The sequence below is a fragment of the Lissotriton helveticus genome, chromosome 4_1 (genome assembly GCF_964261635.1).
Source record: "Lissotriton helveticus chromosome 4_1, aLisHel1.1, whole genome shotgun sequence".
Lineage (NCBI taxonomy): Eukaryota > Metazoa > Chordata > Amphibia > Caudata > Salamandridae > Lissotriton > Lissotriton helveticus.
Genome location: NC_136063.1, coordinates 358,463,221 through 358,483,790, shown reverse-complemented (window position 1 = coordinate 358,483,790; position 20,570 = coordinate 358,463,221).

The window sequence follows — 20,570 nt, the reverse complement described above, 5'->3', positions numbered from 1 at the left end:
ACATTGGCTTGAATTCCCCCCGTCACCCAGTGTGCAAGGACTACAACAACGTTTAGTGGTTTCCCTTGCTTAGTAGAGACTTGGTAAATACATTTACTTTTCATTTGGTTGTACTCCTGGCACCCCCAGACCTCATGAATGGGGAACCTGGGTCAAAGTCTTCCTTTCAGACCTGCCCTAGGGGTGGTTTAGTGGGTCCTCCTTTCAAGAGATAAAGGAAACAAAGAAAGTCATCCCGGGCAGGATGGCCTGCTCAGGCATACTGTTCTATACACAGTACTCACATGCCTACACATAATCACTGTTATAACACAATGGTGAAATCGTTGATACTTTTCACTGTTCCCGTAATGCTAATTACACTATTCAGCTACATCCTATTGATCGTTGCAACACACATATTTTGTACAAGAATCAAAATACTTTAATACATATTGAAACACCTTGCAGAGCACTTCTAGCTTATTTCGTTGGGGGTTGCATGAGAGCCCAAATGAAAGGGGTCTAGATCTGTTATCATGATTTCCCTGGGGATCAGGAGTGTCATCTTCTCAGGTTGCACATACATTTGTTACCCTGTAAGGTTAGGGGTCTAGATGGTGCATTCTGGTTTAGCAGGGATATGTGCCATCATATCCTGAGGGACTGAACAGAATCATTCTGGCACAATCCTGATGTTTATTTTGTCCAACAAAAATGCAGAGTTTTACCGGAGAGCTACAAGCGGAATGACATAGCGCTGCCAGCGTTCTAGGTTGGGGTCTCAAATAATGGATCGCCTGAATACCTTTCTTTTGTAAACCCAAAGACCCATACTCGCATTTAACAGGAGGTGTGTTAGGGAAATATCCACCTCAGCTGATTAGGTTAACTCTATGTATTAACTGTAGGTTGTTCAAACTTGAACCTTTCAAGAAATTTCCCCATAGGGATACCCTCTCTGAATTACAACATGTTCTTATGCCTGAACCAACAGGATTAAACATACCTGAGAAATGCAGACATGATATTACTCAGAAGCACCTATAACATCACCTCACACTTGCGGGTGCAGATGATACCTTTGTGGTTGAGGCACACAAAGCATTCATGACAGAGGTATTTTATTAATGGTTAAATTCCCTGCAGCGAATAAACACTCAAGATAGTTTCATATTTAGACTGCAACTGCCATTCCAAATAACTATACAGCTTTTGAAGCTTTAGAAATACCATTAACTTATCAAGAACATCAAAATGATTTGAAGGCGCCCAACCACACACTACTCAAGAACTTAGACTAGGTCCTCTTAGAAATGAGGGAGCAACATGGCTAGTCCTAGCTGGTTACACACCATACCTAAACATAGCTAATATGTCTGCACAGTTACGAAGACTATGTAATAGTCTAGTCAGAATATATAGAAGTTTGTCACGCTCCATCATGCAAACAATGCCAGTAAATCATGTGAGGACTGCTCAAGCTGCACAGCTGCAATTAGCTAAATCAGGAAATAGGCAACACAGACCATCAATGCTGTTATGAGAAAAATTCCCACCAGACGGGAGGAAATTGTGATCTGGGTTGCACGAAAAACAGGTCAGCTTGAAATGGTGTTTCCCCCTGCGGGACCCCAGGAGAAACATAACATTCTTACAATATGCATGCCAATGGGGATGACTCCCCAGTAGAGGACTGCACCACATGGGGTAAAGGTTTTGCTGCAGTATATACCAAAACTCATGGTACACCCTCATTAGCAGTTTTGCCAGAGGTGCTTAAACAGATTCAATATGAATACAGGCAGGATTTTGAGATGAAACTGATGGGCAATGTTGCTGCAGTGTCTGCCATTAAGTTAAAAAACATTAAAGTAGAAGCAGGAGCATTGGTGGTACTCCAATAACTCACTAATATAGCTTAGAGGGAACAGGAGCGAGAGTTACCTGAAATTATTGAAGGAACCAATACATCCATAGGCAGAGATATTTTGGGAGACAGACCTACACAGCACAAATTAAGAGTAATTCTGAAAAAAATAACTGTAAGCAAGCACCCAAATCTTCGACGAAGAAGTGCGATAATAAGAAACATAAGTAAAAAGCTAACAGCCTGATTCATGTAGGTAAATTGCACTCGCAAAGGGCCAGATTCTGAGAATCTGGCCCTTTGCGAGTGCGATTTTTGCATTTGGTATTCATGATACCAAATGCAAAAATCGCTATGTAAGAATTCGCATATTTGCGTGGAATGGCATTTAAGGAATCTCTAATAGAGATTCCTCAAATGCTATTCATGACACAAAACAAAATAGCGATTTTGGACTTTTGGGGCCGCTATTTACCGACAGGTCAGACCTGTCGGTAAATAGCAAAAACTCAGAAAAATGCTTTTAAAAGCATTTTTCAAAGTTGCATGTAGCACACACACATGTCCTTTGGACATGTGTGTGCGCAACACCTGTCCAAAAGTGCATTTTAGGGGTGCTACAGGGCGTCCTTTGGACACCCCTGGCACCCTTAAAATCGCTATCTTAGTTGCGAGTAGCAAATTGCTACTCGCAAATCCCCATTCATTCCTATGGGCCTCTTGGCCCATAGGAATGAATGGGGAGTATTTGCGAGTAGCAAATTGCTACTCGCAAATAAAGAACATGTAGGAATCGCTATTTCAGTAGCAATTCCTACATGAATGCCGTTTTGCGTGTCCTCAATAACGAATCGCTATGATTCGCTATTAGGGACACGCAAAACGGATTGTACATGAATCAGGCTGTAATTCACAAGCGTATCACTTCAACCGAATGCCACTGAAAATCGATATAACTTGCGTAAACATGATAATATTAAAAGGTCTGACAAGTATCAAGATACTGACACACGTTTATCTTGTTCCTTCCAGGATACATCAGAGAAAAGATCGGAGAGAGGTGGACGGTCAGAGCCCAAAACAAGTGTGTGAAACTTAAGAAGGACTCATAATGCTCTTCTGACTACATAATTAAAAAAAAGACACATCTAAATAGTCAACGCCTCAACATAGTGTGGAAACAGTACAACACCACACCAATATATAGCACCTGACAACAGGAACTTGACTGCATTTAACACCCTGAACTCTCAAAAATATTTCTGTCATTTGCCCCAGCATTTTCAGTCCGGGTTACAGAACTTTTGCAACAATGTGATGACCAGGCATTGTCCTATGTCAGTGACATATATTTGATGGATGATGACCTTTCTACTCACTTGAAAAGAGTTTGGGATTAGCCCACCTCAATGTTCTATTTCTGGGATACGAGCTGCCAACTGAAGACAAAAGTTTTTCTACACATTTCTTAGAGAAGTATGTGCATTTACAACCACCAAACACATTGAAGAAACTTCAGTCCATATTGGTAGTCCTAAATGTAGTCAAGACTTGCATTCCAGATTGCGCAGAACAGGTTAAACTAGTCTATGACTTGATTAGTCTAGACTTTTCAAGCACACATTGGACAACTGAACACACTCAGTTTTTATATTCCCTACAAGCTGACATGCTAGCTCCAAAAAAGTACAAACATGTGTAAAAACACAACAAACCTGGTGATCTGTATTATTACGGGTGCATCAGGATATACTTATGCTACATTCAATGAGGGAGACACTGAACCATTTACATATAAATCACATTTACACATCAATGCTGAGATGCCTTTTGCACCAACAGAAAAGATGCTGGTGGCAATACAGACTGCTATGGTGAGAGAGAGAACTTTCGCTCAAGTGAAATGAATCATTGTTGTGACTCCAGTACCACCCTTATAGGTTGTCACCAACGCCAGCATTCCTAATGTAAAGGCTTCACATCCGCGATGGATAAAGTGAGCCAACTCTCTCTCTGCAACAGATGTAAAGTACAGATTTGACTCTAGACTGCCAACACACACATACTGACAATACAGAAATGAATACCCTTTGCCTAATAAAGTGATGCCTCTTGATTAGTGTGATTACATCATCTATGCTATTGGTATTGACCAGCCTCCCTTAGGGACAAAATAGAACCACTCAGCAGTGTAAGCCACTGTTAAGGGTAGAATGCATGCTGGTGAATTCCACCCTGAAACAACCTAAACACAGTCATTAAATAATTGCAAAGCACAGCGGGTAGAGCTCTAATTCTGGCATCGAAGAATATGGATCCCATATTCCTCACTCTCATATTGTGCGATTCGTATTATTGTGTCCATTGAACCAATCTGCTCTATGCAAACTTTCCCCGGGAGAATGAAGGAGTGAAGCAAGACGAGGCAGCTCTTTGCGTTCAAGCAATGCAAGACCCAGGCATTCCTGAATCCAGAGTCCGAAGCCCCAGGCAGTCCTGAACCTGGAGTCAGAGCCTGGTGGGAAACCTCAAGTACCCAGGCTTAAGGTACAAACTGCGGCCCAGCCTTCAAGTCTCAGGCGAGTCACCAAACCCCAAACTCTAGCAATGACGAGCCAGAGCCTGCCAAGGAGCGCTGGGGAGTACATCAGCCACGAGGTGTGCAGAACCAGAGGGAAAGAGAACCTGCACCCATGGCAGACGGGCTTGGTGCCCAGCACCAGGAGAGGCTCCTGGAGGGCCATGGAGTCAGCTGGGAGCTCGCTGTAGTAGAGATGTGAGTAGGCCGACTAGAGCAGCAGTGGTGGCCTTGATTTGTGCCACCAACGATGCGTCTGGGTTGGTACTTCATCCCTCAGAGTGCAGCTTGTGTGTGGTAGGGGCCAGCAGGACAACACACTGTAGAAGCACATACTTAGTCCCACAGCCAAGGAGACCGGAGCAGCAGGGGCCTTGATTTTTGCCACCAGTGAAGACTCTGGGGTGGGATTTCATCCCCCAGAGTACAACTTGTGTGTGGGCAAGGCCAGCCGGACGGCACACTGTAAAAAGCACACATCCAGTCCTGCAGCACCTGGGGCGTGGTCGAACAAGGCCGGGCTGGGCCAATCCCTATGGTTTTTGTGTGAAGTCGCACTGATAGACAGTGCTGCACCAGAGTTTACTTAAGGTAAGATTTTCCTCTCTCTGGACATGTTGTAATGGTAAAACATAATCTAATGGGAGCCACCCTCAAACTCATCTCTGTCACTATAGAAAGTATGCCGGACATGGCAGTAGGAATCATAGTGAACGAGATGGAAATAATGGAATGTAGGCTATCTTTGTACAACGCTCCGCTGAAATTAATGTTTCCCAGCCCAATAATGGAAATGATAGTGTTGGTGCTAGTGCAGGCTCTCGTGTGAGTCCTGATATTGTGGGGGCTGAGCTAGATGACAATTCCTCCATACAGCCCACTTTAAACTTAGCTATAAAGCGTAAGAGATTACCTTTGAAATCTGTGAATGTTAAGCTGCAGCAATTTTCTTCCAACCAAAATAATAAAGGTCAGCTGCTTTCATGGGCTCAATCATCATCACAATCAGCATCCGAGTCTTCTGACAGCCAGATTTGTGATTCCTTGCTAGATCTTTTTCCCTCGTTGGATGCTGTTTGTGATAAACTGAGTGCTATTATTGAGGAGAAAATCAGGCCACTGACAAAGCGTCTGGACGAAATTGAGGGGATTTTAATTAATACGCCAAAATATGTAAAACTCAACTTTTCATGTAGTCGCTCATCTGGGGGCAATAAACTACCTGTGCCAAATTAACAATGTACTTCCTCAACGAATGTAGGTAAGAGTTTTGACACAAACAATGGTAATACTGGGAGGCTTATCTCAGTGATAAGTAGTGTTGGCTTAACTACTGAGAAGATTACGGCTCAAGGTATTAGCACTCAATCAGCTCCAGTTCAGCCTTGTTTGGCACCTCAATAATTACAAAAAGGGGGTGGTGATGGACAGAGTATCTGAGTTAATCAGAACACTCCTACCCAGTCAACAGATCAGGGCTTGATCCATCACCGTTTTTTTGCTCACTGCACCATCCCAGTTCAGAACCTGGCTATATGCAAATTAGTCTGTCCCTGGCCCAGTGCATCATGGGAACAGGGCAGACCAAACTACCTAGCCAATTCTTCACTGGAAAGGAAACAAGCTTGGCACCTCAGCACCTCTCTGCCCAATCCCCCAATATACTGGGAACATTGCCCCTACACAATGTAATGATATATTGAAACTTCCCCCTGTAGCCTGCCCATATGTTTCAATTTTGGCCAGGGTGGCTCCTCTGTTGGTGTTCAGCAGGAGTCTTGGGCACAGCTTCTGAACAAGGCGGCTCATTGAATTCACAAACATAAATATTGTAATGCATGGAATTTTAAAAATGAGATTATAATGGTGAGAAGGATGGGATGGCTTGGTCAATCAAACAAAAACATAACGGGACTATATTGTTGTTCATTTTTGGAATCCTGTCTGTGTCAGAAATATCATAAGTGCAAAAGACAATTGTGGCTCACTAGAAACTCAGATAGTCACTTTGCCGCTAGGGTATTTCTATAAGCCCCCACCCTCTCCCCAGATAATCAGGGGCTACAAGAACAGTTTTTCAACATACCCTGCCCTAATATGTTCTCAGCAAATATAGGTTGATATCTTTGGACCTATTGCAGTCACATTGCCCTTCCAGTGTTAGTGAGTTGTTATACCCAGTTACTTTTGCTATGGTTTTACTGGAATAAAGCCAACTTGGGCTGCCAGCAACCCTTATACTAGGGGTGCTCCAGGTAGGTAAACAGCTTAGGGCCCCAGCACCTTTTCTCTGTGCCTAATGTTGATTCTGAAGCACATATTTCAGCAACCGACCCTGAAATTTCTGCCTAGGATGGACAAATGGATGCCTTGCCTTAAAATACTAAGGGGGTCATTAGGATGACGGGCGGACTTAGTCCGCCCGCCATCCCATCGGTGGAAGGGACCGCCCGCCATAAGGGCAGGGGTCCCGTGGGGGGTATTAGGATGCGCCCACCACAGTGGTGGGCGTATCATGCATGTTTAACATTGCGGCGGGCGGCATTTACACCAGCATCCGCCACAATGTTAAAAATGCTTGTTATGCATTTGCATACACAAAGCGGCAGGCATCGTGCGGTGCCTGCCGCATTGTGTATGCAAATGCAGGGGGTACCACAGGTACCCCCCATGTGCACCCCCCACCTCGCCTTCACCATGGGGGCATGCAATGGGCCCCCAAAGTGTAGACTGCATGCTTTTCCGTGGCGGTATTGCCGCCACGGAAAGGCATCTGACAAAGCCCATCCTGATATGGCTGGCGGTGTCTGATAGACACCGCCACCATATACACCCTTTTACGCCCCGGTGGCAAGGCGACCGGGGCAGAAAAGCGGCAGACGGTCTTTCCCTCAGCCATGTTAATATGGCGGGGGGTCAGTGCAGCAAGGATGGCGGGCAGATCCCCCACCAGCCTGGCAGGGGCGATCCGCCCGCCATCCTAATGGGCCCCTAAGTTAGAAGGTGACTGGCCTATGGACAAAGCTTAATATACCTGAGTGGTAAACAATGTTTGGAGCTATGATACTATCTTGTTTCTGGAAACCTGGGATACATCCCTGTCACTAGTGGATGGCTCTCAATGTTTCAGTGTCCCAGCCACTCCATCATGATGTGGGCATGCTTCAGGGGGGATTGGCAATATGGATAGGGTTGCCCTAGGAGGACATACTAGATTATTGGAGACTGAGGATAGTAATTTTCAAGCAATAGTGTTAATGATTGGGGTGAGCTTGCATATTGTGAATTATTTTTTTAAATTGTTTTTTTTTAAACCTTTATTCGCAATAAGAAGTGGAAGACAAGCAAGAGACCATCAATGACGCATATACAAAGCATACAAAGATTCAGGTGTAGTGCAGTGCAGCGGCATACATGAAGTGTCCAGGTGTCATATCCAGAAGGGGGAGCACAGCGGGCAGAAATGAAGTCATGGTAACAGCAGTGGCATGCGACGTTATACATCAGTACAGAGCATATAAACACATCAATAATGCGAATAACAAGCATATACCTTTCCAAGGAGGAGAGCAGCGGCAGGGCCGCGGGTATGTACTCGCAGTGCAGCAGTCCCTGAGGTAAGGCATCATAAACAGCACCACAAGGGAGAGGGCCGTAAATCCCCGCTCCCCCGCCGATGAACAGAGCTTACCCCATACATCGAAATAAGCAGTGGTGCAAATAGACAGACCCTCACATCGTGTAAACTGGACAAGTGGCAAAGAAACGTGTAATGCCAACAAATGAAGCCCCATTAACCCACCCCCACCCGATCTTCACTGTCCGAATCAGAATCCTGCACAGCCCTGGTGAGGAGGTACACCTGCAGTGGGCTCCAAAAGTCCCTGGGCCTACAGCGCACAGGCATCATTTCTGCGTAGACATTATATTGGTCCTGACAATAAACAACATCTTTCAACCAGTCCTCGAACTGCGGTATTCTGCCCCTTCCCCAGCAACAGGCCACACGCCTCTTTGCCAGCAGCAGAGCTACAAACCTACGATATAACGCTGGCACCTCCTTGGTATAACCCAACAACAGGATCATAGGGTCGAGTGGCACTCCATTGTCGGTCATAACCTGGAGAGCATCATGGACTTGCACCCAGTACTCCGAAACTACCCCACACTCCCACGCCAAATGAAGAAAATCGGCACCTGGCATATGACAACGAGCACACCTATCATCCTCCGCTAGCCGGAACCTGAGCTTCCTAGCCGGGGTGTAGTAAAAACGCTGTATGAATTTGTAGTGTATGATCTTTAGGCGGCAGCTAGAGGAGATACTGGCGGTCACACCACAACAGTACTTCCACTGGTCATCAGAGATGGAAATTCCAAGCTCAGCATCCCACTGGGCTCGCGCCCGCCCAGGCGAGACAGCACGTTGTGTCCTGATGGCACCATACAATCTAGACACCAAGTGACGTCCATCAGAAAGTAACAGCACATGAAGCGGTAGGGTCACACCCGGCTCCCCTGGGAACTCAGGTAACAGCGACCTCAGGCCCTGTCGCAGCCGGACATAATAAAACATTTCAAGCGGGGAGTACGCCCCACCCCCAAAAAACTGCTCCAGGGTACGGAAGGTGCCCTCACGAAACAGGTCACCCCAGGTAAGTATCGCAAGACGACTGCACAGGCGCTGAAACCCAGTTTCCTGCAGAAGAGACAGAGCAGGGTGATATATCAGAGGCAACGCAGGCGAGTAGAGAAAAGCGACATCCAGCGCCTTTGCGATACGCTTCCATGCATCAACAGTGCAGGTAACCGTCGTTTGGTGTGTGTCAATGTCCCCAACATTACCCAGGACCATGCCCTCCAATGAGAGAGGATGAGCAACCCACTGTTCAGCGGCCAACTGAGGCATAAACGGCGTGGGGCGCATCCAGTGGTAGGCGTAGTGCGCTTGAGCGCTGACATAATACTGTTCAAAATCAGGGACGTCGAAGCCCCCATCGGCATAAGGCAGCGTCAGCGTAGCCCACGCCACTCGTGGCTGTTTGCCCCCCCAGAACAGCCGAAGCAACTCCGAGCGGAGACGAGTGAAAAAATAAGCCCCAGGATAATACGGAATGGTGTGAAACAAATATAAGAAGCGGGGTAACACCACCATTTTAATGAGAGATGCTCTACCCGCCATGGACAATGGTAAAGACATCCACCTCGTTATGCTATCTGCTAACTTAGTTATAGCCACACCGTAATTGAGCCGTAGCGTCTCCTCCTTGAGCAATGACACAACAATACCCAGATACCGCAGCTCCGAGTCACACCACTCCAGGGGGTAATCAAGTGGGAAATGATGAACCGCTGCAGTGAGTGGAAAGAATTGGGATTTCTGCCAATTGATATGAACTCCAGATATACCACCAAAGACAACAAACTCACGTAGCAGCGCGTTAAGATTCAACTGCGGATCCTTCACATAAAGGGTAACATCATCAGCGTACAGGGATATGCCAATCTGCCGCCGAAGACAATTAAACGCACTCTGTTGATGCAATTGCCGAATCCTACATGCAAGAGGCTCTATAGCAATGGCAAACAAGAGGGGAGAGAGTGGACACCCCTGCCTGGTCCCTCGCGTGATCGGGAAAGGGGAGGACAACACACCATTCACAACCACCCTGGCCATAGGGTCAGTGTAAAGTAATTTAACCCATGATATAAACATTCTGGGAAAGCCCATCCTGCATAGAACGTCTATTAAATAACCCCATTCCACCGAGTCAAACGCTTTTGTCGCGTCTAGAAAAATAGCAGCCACCGGGAGCTCCGGGGCAATGGTTGGAATCAAGGAGAATAATGTACGAAGATTATGGGACGTCGCTCGTCCAGGCACAAATCCTGACTGGTCAGGCAGCACTATAATGGGCATAAGCTCAGAGAGACGCATCGCCAACACCTTGGCCAGAATTTTAACATCGCAGTTGAGCAATGAAAGAGGCCTATAGGAACCCACGTCAAGGGGATCTTTTCCAGGTTTGAGCAAAGAGGTGATAGCAACTTCCCTCATAGTCCCTGGTAGGCGCCCTACCTCAAGGGATTCCTCGAAAACCTCCCGCAACACCGGAGCCATAATATCCACGTAACATTTATAAAATTCGGCGGGGAGACCATCAAGGCCTGTAGCCTTGCCATTATTAAGAGACATGATGGCACTCCTGACCTCATCAACCTCCAGGGGCCTACCCAGAAAAGCCCTATGATCGTCAGAGAGCCAGCAAAGTGACAACTCATCCAGAAACCCCCCATATCTCACATCTCCTGAATGCTGGGAAGTGTATAAGTGTGTGTAGTGTTGCAGAAACGTGTCCCGAATAGTCGTCGCGTCCGTACAGCGCGTACCATCAGCCAAGACCAGTTCCAAGACATCCGAACCATGCCTCTGGTGTCTTGTAAGAGCAGCAAGCACCTTCCCCGGTCTCTCACCTTCACAATACCGTCTAGCCACCCAGTATTTTCCCCTATGCTTCGCTTCCCTGGCCGCTTCTTCCTCGTATTCCGAAAGTTTACCTCTAAACTGGTGCATGAGATCAGGGTCAGAGCCATCAAGCAGTCTACGCTCTAGGCGTCGTAGGTCGGCTTCTAAGCCAGCAAGTGTACGAACAATAGTCCTGAGTACCCCACAACTCTTGGAGATTGTGACCCCCCGGATCGTAACTTTGAATGCCTCCCATATCACCTCCACACTGTCCACAGACCCCCTATTCCTCGGGAAGAAAGCCTCTATTTCCTCGCCCAGCTCCGCCTTAAAGATGGGGTCCAGAAGGGCCGATGGGAAGAGCCTCCAAGGCGGTCGCGGTCGGTGCAATCCAGGCACCGATACCACAACCCTAACTGGACAGTGGTCAGAGTATGTCCTGGGGAGGTGTGTCACCCCACGCAATCCAGCCACTAGTCCTCTGGAAAGGAAGATATAATCCAACCTCGCAGCAGGAGTATCAACATTCGGTGCATAACAATTCACAAATAGCACAGTGATCTGCCCAATCCTCCCCCACAACAGTACATATCTCCCGTCAGAGTCTAAGTGTGATCCCAACTCCTGGAAGGTGAGTGATTTCTTAATCAATATTGCAACCCCCCTTGCATAAGAGGAGTACGATGAAAATTTCCTCACAGTGGCCCACCTCCCTCCAAACGCATGTGCCGGTGACCGGCGCAGATGTGTTTCCTGCAGAAGCGCCACCTGTATGGCATGTCGGTCCAGATATTGCAGCACATTACGACATTTCCTGGCATCATTGAGCCCACGCACATTCCAAGAAAGAATCGATATCCTATCCAACTCTTCGACCGACATTACTCACAAGGAATACGTGCCAGGGAACCCCCAAACCCCGCAACAGGCACACCACACGAGCCAAAGCAGTAGGCCGTAGCCGCCGCACACTCATTCCACCTAGTAACACGAAAATCACAGCCATCCATGCCGTCTTCCAAACCCAGAACCAACCCCCCCCCTCCCAGAACCAAACAGAGCACAACCGTGCAACAGGCACGCAATACCACATGAGAACAATCCGCCTGCAGCACATCCAGCAAGTGAATGAAAAAGTACCAAAGCGTCCCCTCCCCCCACCACCCACCTGACCAACCCCAACCCGTCAGGACCCCCTACCACCTCCCCCCCACACCTCAGACATCCATCCATCCGTCCAGAAAATCAGTCGCACAACAAAGTAAAGTGTAAACATTGAAGGGGTATTCCCGTTGGGGGTGCCCACCAGAGGTGCACTTCACCACCCTCTCACACTATGCCGCCCTTCCAGCCGATTAGGCAAAGATACGAGGCAGGCACAGTGCTGGGGTGGGCGCCCGGAGCAAAGAATAAAGAAAAAAAAACAACAAAAAAAACCCAACCTTCGCCACCCCAATAGTCACAACATACGGCCTCTCGGAGCGGTCCGGAGGTCCACCCATCTGCCCACAAAAGCACATGTCTGTGGAAAAACAGCCGCTAGCGGCAGGTGTAGCAGTAACAGTAAGAAGTGTTCAACACAGTCATCATGCCATCAAAAACCTGGTCAGGCGTCCTCTTCCTCTCCCGCCGATTGGTGATCATTCTGTCCCAGTCCATCCTGGCGGTCAGCAGCAGCCCGTTCCCTCTTCAGCCGCTTCACAAAGTCTTCCGCCTGCTGCGGATTCGTGAAAAAAGTCTGCTTCGCCTGATGAGTGATCCTCAATTTTGCAGGGTAGAGCAAGGCGTAGTCCACTTGGAGGTCCCTAAGCTTCTTCTTAACCGCCAAAAATTTACGCCGTTGCTCCTGCACCATCGGAGTGAAGTCCGGGTAGATGGTGAAGTTGACCCCCTCGAAGGAAAGTGAGCAGGAAGTGCGAGCTGCATGAAGAGCTGCATCACGATCCCGATAGTTCAGGAGGCGAGCAATGATAGGGCGCGGAGCCGCACCGGAGGCCGGTCGCGGTCCGAGCGAACGGTGTGCCCGCTCCACAATAAACTGGGTAGAAAAGGCCTCCGCCCCAACTGCTCCAACCAAGAGTCTTTCCACATACGTTTCCATCTTCCCAACATTCGTCGTCTCCGGCACACCCACTACGCGAATGTTGTTGCGTCGACTTCTCGCCTCCAACTCCTCATTCTTGGCGGCTATCACTCGTAGGATATTGTCCATCCTCGCCAATTGAGTGGTATGAGTGGCCGCAGTGTCGTCGTGATCCGAGATTCGCTGTTCCGCCGTAGTCAGGCGCTCTTCATGGACATCAAGTTTCTGTACTACCGCGTCCATGCGGGAGGATAGTTTGTCCACTTTGTCCACTATGGTGGCGAAGCCCTGCCGCATCTCCTGCATCATCTGCTGGAAATCAGGGGTGGCCGGCTGTGAGACAGCATCAGCGACAGGCGGAGGTGGAGATCGTGAGGTCCCAGCCTCCTGTACCAGGCGTGCGCCCCTTCTAGAAGCCGTAGAGTCAAAGGAGAGCTTAGGTTGCTTATTGTCAGGTTTGCCCATGGTGATACACACACAGCTTGCACTAATGGCGTGAATAGGGAGGCAAGGGGGTGATCCTCGAGAACAAGTCCACGGTCAACCCGGCAATGCCCCCAGCAGGAAACGCGACGCAAAAAAATGTCAAAAGCGGGTCGTAGAATGCACACCTCCGCACCGCACCGCCGACGCCGCCAACAGGGCAGCCGTACTGACGATAATAGGACGTAGTCCAATAGGGCACAGTAAAGACCCTGTCCACCACACCACAGAGTAGAAAGGGTAGTGCCACTAACAGCCCCCGAACAGGGACAGCGTGCAGGAGTCAGCTCCAATAACGTCTCGCAGGGTACAGGGCGGTGCAATCCAGGATCGCCAGGCAGAGCAGGCGCAGTAGGGGGCAACCGTGGACTATGGCAGGCAGATGGTGCCAGCGCCGCAACATCCAGCGGAGGGTCCCGCCGTGAAGACCGTCTCGGCAGGCTCCGCAATACGGCGACTGCTGCAGTGAAAAAGGGCGCCAAATGGAAAAAGTTTAAGACCGCCGTGCTACGCTAAATAATGCCACACATAAACCTCAGTCCGATGTGTAGCGCACTCTTGCTCACCCCACGCAGAGTTCAATCGGCCTCAGCAGCTCCGCATATGGGGGGCACGAGCAGGCGTACATGCCCCGCCACTCCCCTCCGTGCAATGGCCGCGTCCGGCTCCAGGGATAGACCGCAGCCTCTACTTCAGTTCTGCTGCCACAATCCCAGGCGTCACCCGCACCAGCGTCACTCACCCAGCGCTGCCGTCCACGGGCCAAAGGGGCACCAACCGGTCGCCACCAGTCAAGCAGGCACGGAGAAGCACCGAGGGGGGAGGGGGACAGGCCCTCTCCCACGTGTGCAGCCGCGGACCAAAGTGGGCTGGCACGCCGGGTCGCAGAGCGTCCGCTCCCCAGAGCGTGCAGCGGTGAAATCTCCGGACCCTCCAGCGTCGGCAAGGAACCTCCGATCGGGACAGGATTTCAGCCGAGGGCAGTCCGTGGCCAACCCGAGCAGAATCCGGGATCAGGGCAGGGAAAGGCGACGGTCAGGCAGGATTTCTAAGCGGATGAAGGCTCCGGGCTGCAGGAGCCTCACGGCAGTGCGGCCATGCTGCAGTGCGCCCTCTAGCGCCCCCCGCATATTGTGAATGTTTGTAATAATTATTTTATTGGGACTCCAAATATGAACCTTCCTTGACTATTTAATTTTATTTCCAACATTTTAGATGATTTGGCACACTCAGGGCACACCGCATATCTTTGCTTGGCGGGGGACTTCAATGTTCTCATCCCTGAGTTGAATGTAACATGTGGTATGAAGACTAGTACTGTTTTTATTGCCAATAGTAACACACAAGGTGTGGAGCTAGCTTCTTTTCTCACTCTGCTTGAGCTGGTTAATGTTTTTGTGGTTGTTGGGCTGAGTGATCACACACTTCCCTGCAGCCTGGAGGACATACTTGCTCATGGTTTGGTGGTCCCTTCCACTTTTAGCGATCACAACCCTATTGAGATTTAATTATTTATCTGTTTGAAGGACAGGTTTAGGGTTGACATTGAAGATCGCGATCTACACACCTCAACCAACAATTAGAGAGTGGCATGTAGACTACAGGACCCTGATCAATTCTTTAGGACTGGAGGGTGGAGGAGCAATGTCTAACTATAGAGGCCAATGATGGCTTAGTGGTGGAGGCCTATATCACATTATGTGACATAGCCAGCACAGCTCAATTAAAGCCTATACAACCCCTGCAGAAATCTCCTAGATGGTTTAATACTGTTTGCTCAGTGGCAAATAATGCATTGAGAGCAGTTTTAGTCTCCCACACTAGGGACCCGGCCCTAGTGCTGAAAATGTGCAAACAATATAAAGAAATCTTCTCCAAAAGACGACAGGAGGTAATTAAAAGTCAATTGGGGAGACACTAGTACAGGCATCAGTTTCAAATAATAGCAGATCCTTTTGGCTCTTTGTATCTGAGCTGAAATATAAAAGCAGACCCCTTAGGTCGTTCTCATGTCACATCTCTAGTAAACTATGGGAGGAGCACTTCGCAAAATATACGCTGCTCCACCAATGTCTACAACGTTTGACATAGACCTTTGCCTTGTTAACCAGTATCAGGTAAAGTTGACGGATGAGGCAGAAGCCATTAATTAAAGTGGTGGAGGTAAGGTGACAGGGCCTGATGTCCACATTGTTTTGATGAAAAGCAATATTAATTTTGAGGTGCAACTCCTCACAAATGTTTTTGATAGTCTTGTATATTCCTCACTTCCTGTATCATGAGGCACATCAATTATTGTACCCATTTTTAAGAAAGATGACAGAGCAGCTCCAAATTGCTATTGCCCTATTTCTTTAATTGATACCACTGTTTAAATTCTGGGGAGAACAATTTATAACAGGATTAGAGTAGGCTGACAATCAGCCTGTGATTTCCCCTGTCAGTTTGTATTCAGGCAAGAAGTGGGAACTACTGAGCAGTGCCTCAATTTGAACCTGGTTTTAGGATAGTAGATGGGTGCAAAAACTCCTCTTTATTTAGCATTTATCTAAATTGGACAAAATGATGGTCTTTGCTGATAGATCCAGGTTTAGATATTGTCTTAGTCCATTTTTTGGCAAATATACACAGTGATATGAGGACAAGAGTCCTTATTATTATGCAAGTTGATATATCTGGAGGTGTAGGCATACACCGGAGAATAAGACACGGGAGCTTATTGGCTCCCATTTTTATTTATTCTTCAAAATAACATGCTTCATCTGTTTTTAGTGCAGTCAACACAAGAGGTTCCAAGATGTACCAAAAATTAAGGGGAAGCCATTACTGACATTATTATATGCTGATGACGCAGTGCTCATGGCATGAACCCCCAGGGCACTGCGTCATCTAGTGCATGCTTTTGTGGACTTCATGGCTGCACTCAATATGCTGACATATTTTACAAAATCCCATATTGTGTCTTGCAGACCAATGGCTATTCGCATGCAAAACATGTTGGTTGGCTCTCAGCACTTGAGCCACACCAGTACTTTGCCATATCTCTGTGTGATTTTTTGGCTCAAGGGTATTTGGTTGGCTAATACTGCGCACCGCACTATGACATTTGCAATGGCTAATGGTTCTTTGTGCGGCCTCCCCCAACCAGTGGGTTGTGGTGGCTCCCTTAAGCCTGTTCCGCAAATTTTCAAGGCATAATGCACACCTATCGCCATTTATGGCGTGGAGGTTTGAGAGTTTTCGAAATGCAAGGCTATCCAGTGTGAAGAGAACAGATTCTGCAGAACAATCTTGTCAGTTCCTAATTCTGACTCACACTATGTCCATCACAGAGAGCTTAATTTTCTTAACCTAGCTGATCGCTTCAGGGCTTGCCCTGTTCTCCTATGCCTTGAAATTTAAAGGAATGCTGAGGCTTGGCTAACAAGACATAATTTTAGATTGTCTTTCTTTGGATAAGGGTTTACTTATTCCCTGATTGGCCTGTGTGAATGCTGAATACGGCAAAATTGAAATGGAATATGTTTTTACTAAACCATCATCTTGTATTGGCATAGTTCAAAAGATGGTAGCACAAGCACTTCATCACCACAAACAATCACAGCGCTTAAAGGCTATGTCTGTAAAGCCAAATGTATCTGCATATATTGGACAGTGTGAACTAGATTCTCCTTTTGATTATATTTGGCATGCACAGAGCAGATAGGAATGATCCTCGCTATTTTACTTTAGATCTGACACAATGAAATACGTATTGTGTTTCCCCCAGGGCTTTGTTCATAATTTAGAGGCTGTACCATGTCCCCGTGACAATGTTTTGTGTCAATCAAAGCTCCATTTTAACTTTTTTTTTAAAGTGTATATAAGGTATATGATATTGTTTTTAATTCTGATTTAAAAAAAGTATTTTCAAACTATTGAACAATGTAGGGCTGCTCTTAGACTTTTAATGACCCTATCCGTTCCTGAAATTGTTTTGTATGTTTTTTTTATTTTATTTGCTGTGTGAGTTTAAAGGTCTATGTTGTTTTAAAATTATTTTAACATATATTGCTTGTTTTAACTTTTTAACTATTGTTTGATCTGTATTTATGAATTATATTTCTGATGTTATATTGTATGTGCTTTTATGGTTGTAATTATACTTCAGAATAAAGCTATTATTGAATTGAATTTGAATATTGTGTCCAATCTTACAATGAGAATCAACACTACAGGAGCCAGAATCGATTCAGAGATTCCAAGATGTACACCATAAAACACAAAGTAATTTGATAGGTAGCTAAGCTGAAAGAATGCTTGCCAGAGACTCATATGACTCACACCGTGAGTCATCAACGTGTAGAAATCCACATTGTAGGGAATTCAGTGGCTGATGAATCCACAAAAGCAACAGTGCAAACTGCTGCTATGGCTGCAATTACCCATTTCAGTATGAGGATATATACAGACATTATGATATCTGTCAGTACTGCATATGATGATACCCACTTGCCGAAAGACTTTCCAGCGAAGTACTCCTGCCAGTTAGGTGCACAAAACATAACATTTGCTCATATTCCCAGAGTGGGGGATAGATTCAGATCACAGGTTAGGTTTAATCCTAGCAGCACATAAGTGCTTAGCATCTGCACACGCAGGGGTGGCAGCTAAATATTCATTATTGCAGCAATGCTATTGGTGGCCAGGTCTTAAAGACTAGGGACTTTGTCCTTAAAAATGTGACATCTGCCAGCAATGAAGGTTTCCATAGTAGCACACCCACCAAAGAAACCAATATTAATATCAAACAAGCCACTCACTTAAACTTATCAGGACCACTGTGGTCCCTTACATTCATATGGGGCTTACAAATACATTTTGGTTGCAGTGGGCTCCTGTTCTCGATTCCTATGAGTTTGGCCACAATGATCGGCTGACACCTGAACTGTTATCAAAGTTCTTCAAGTGTTCATCAGGAAATATGAAGTTGAAGTTAGGTCCTGTTCTGGGGGTGGGAGGCCTGAGGAAGTTGGGGTGATCCATGGCACAGTAAAGGGTGGGGGGATGGGGGTAGTTTTTGAGGGGAGGGGGAAATGTTCCGCCACGAGCGCCTGGAGACGTAACGGTGCTGCAATATACCAAACGACATGGGACAATGGCTAATGCAGGAACGCTAAAATGTGTGACTTGGAATGTGAGGGGGCTCCACACCATGGCAAGGCGACACAAGATCCATGCGTATCTGGTTCGTAGAGGGGTCCATATTGCGCTACTACAGGAAACACACTTGATGAAAAAGGAGGGAATAGCGCTACAGCGTAGATGGAGGGGACACTTGTTCAAAACCACGTACTTGGCCTTTGCCAGGGGGGTACTAATTTGGATAAGTGCGGGTACACCTTTTCAGGTAATCAGACAGATAGTGGATCCGGAGGGGAAATTTGTGGCAGTGGAGGGGAAACTCAGAGGTCGACACGTAGTGCTTTGCAGCGTATACGCACCTAATGTGGACCAAGCGGCATACTTTGCAAAGCTATCTGGGAAATTGGCTAGTTACCTCGCAGGTCCTATCTTGATGGGAGGGGACTTTAATTCGGTGGCAGATATTGAACTAGATAGGTCGCACCCACCACTACACACTTCCCCTGTGCACAGACTAGCGAAGTGCAGATCAGACTGGCAGGCGCAGTGGGAACTTGCCAATGCTTGGCGCACACAGCACCTGATAGAGCGGTATTACTCGTTCCACTCCAGCCTCCATGACCTCCACGTCCGTATTGACGCCTTTCTGTGCTCACCGCTGGTGCTCCCTGCGGTGGCCCGCACCGAATACCTAGCGTGCACGCTATCAGATCATAACCCCCTACTATTATCACTTGATTGGATGACCGAAATATCCCGAGTCCCGACATGGCAACTGAGGCCGGACACATTGGATGACCCACCGTTCCGCGAGGCACTGGGTGAAAGAATCGGCCAATACTTCGCGGAAAACGAAGGTTCCACTGACTCCAGAGCTACGGAGTGGGATGCCTTCAATATAATAGTGAGGGGACACTGCATAGGAAAATACGCTGGGGCTCGTAGAACCTTGCTGGTCGACCTGGACAGGGCGGAACGCGCGCTACGGGAGGCTGAGCTGGCGCGCCCTAATCGAACCGAGCTCCAGGAGAGCCTCTGCGAGGCGCGTGAGGCGGTGGCAATTGAGCGCCTCCGCTGTTATGATTACAAGACTTATCTAACAAAAACACATGCTGAGGGTGATAAGGCCGGGACGTTACTGGCTTGGCTGGCCGACCCCGCCAGATGCAGCCATCCGATCCTAACCATATCAGAGGGAGGGGATCGCACGAGTACCACGCAACCGTAGATCCTTGATAGCTTTAGATCCTCCTATGAAAAGCTGTACAAAAGTGCGCTAGGCGACAGGGGAGCGGAAATGGAAGCATTCTTGGATGGCCTGAATTTACCACACCTGGAGCAGGCGCAATAGACCTAGCTGAAATCAGAGGAGCAGTGAAGCACATGGCTCGCAATAAGACCCCAGGGCTAGACGGACTGCCAATAGAGTTCTATGGGCGATACATAGAACAGCTGGCCCCGCGGCTCCAAATGGTCTACAACGAAGCCAAGGACAAAGGGCGGCTACCGCACTCTATGCGCGAAGCCCTGATGATTCCCCTATTGAAACCGCGAAGGGAGAGCACCAGCACGGCATCATACCGACCGCTATCAATGCTGACAACTGACTATAAGATTCTAAGCACTGTGCTAGCGTCCAGGTTACTACAACACATGCAGGAACTAGTCCACAAGGACCAATCTGGGTTCATACCCACGCGTAACACCACTCACAATATCCGCAGGTTGACCCGATTAGTGAGTAATCCGCCGCCGGAGGCTAGAGCGCCCCTGGTGCTGGCAGTTGATATAGAAAAGGCTTTCGATAGCTTGGAGTGGGGATACTTGTATAAGGTGCTGCGGCGCTTTGGTCTAGGAGAGGGCTACATAAAGTGGCCGAGGGTGTTGTATACGGCGGCGAAAGCGAGAGTGAGGGTGGGCACCCTAATATCAAACCAATATGAAGTGTGCCGCGGAACTAGGCAGGGATGCGCGCTGTCCCCACTGC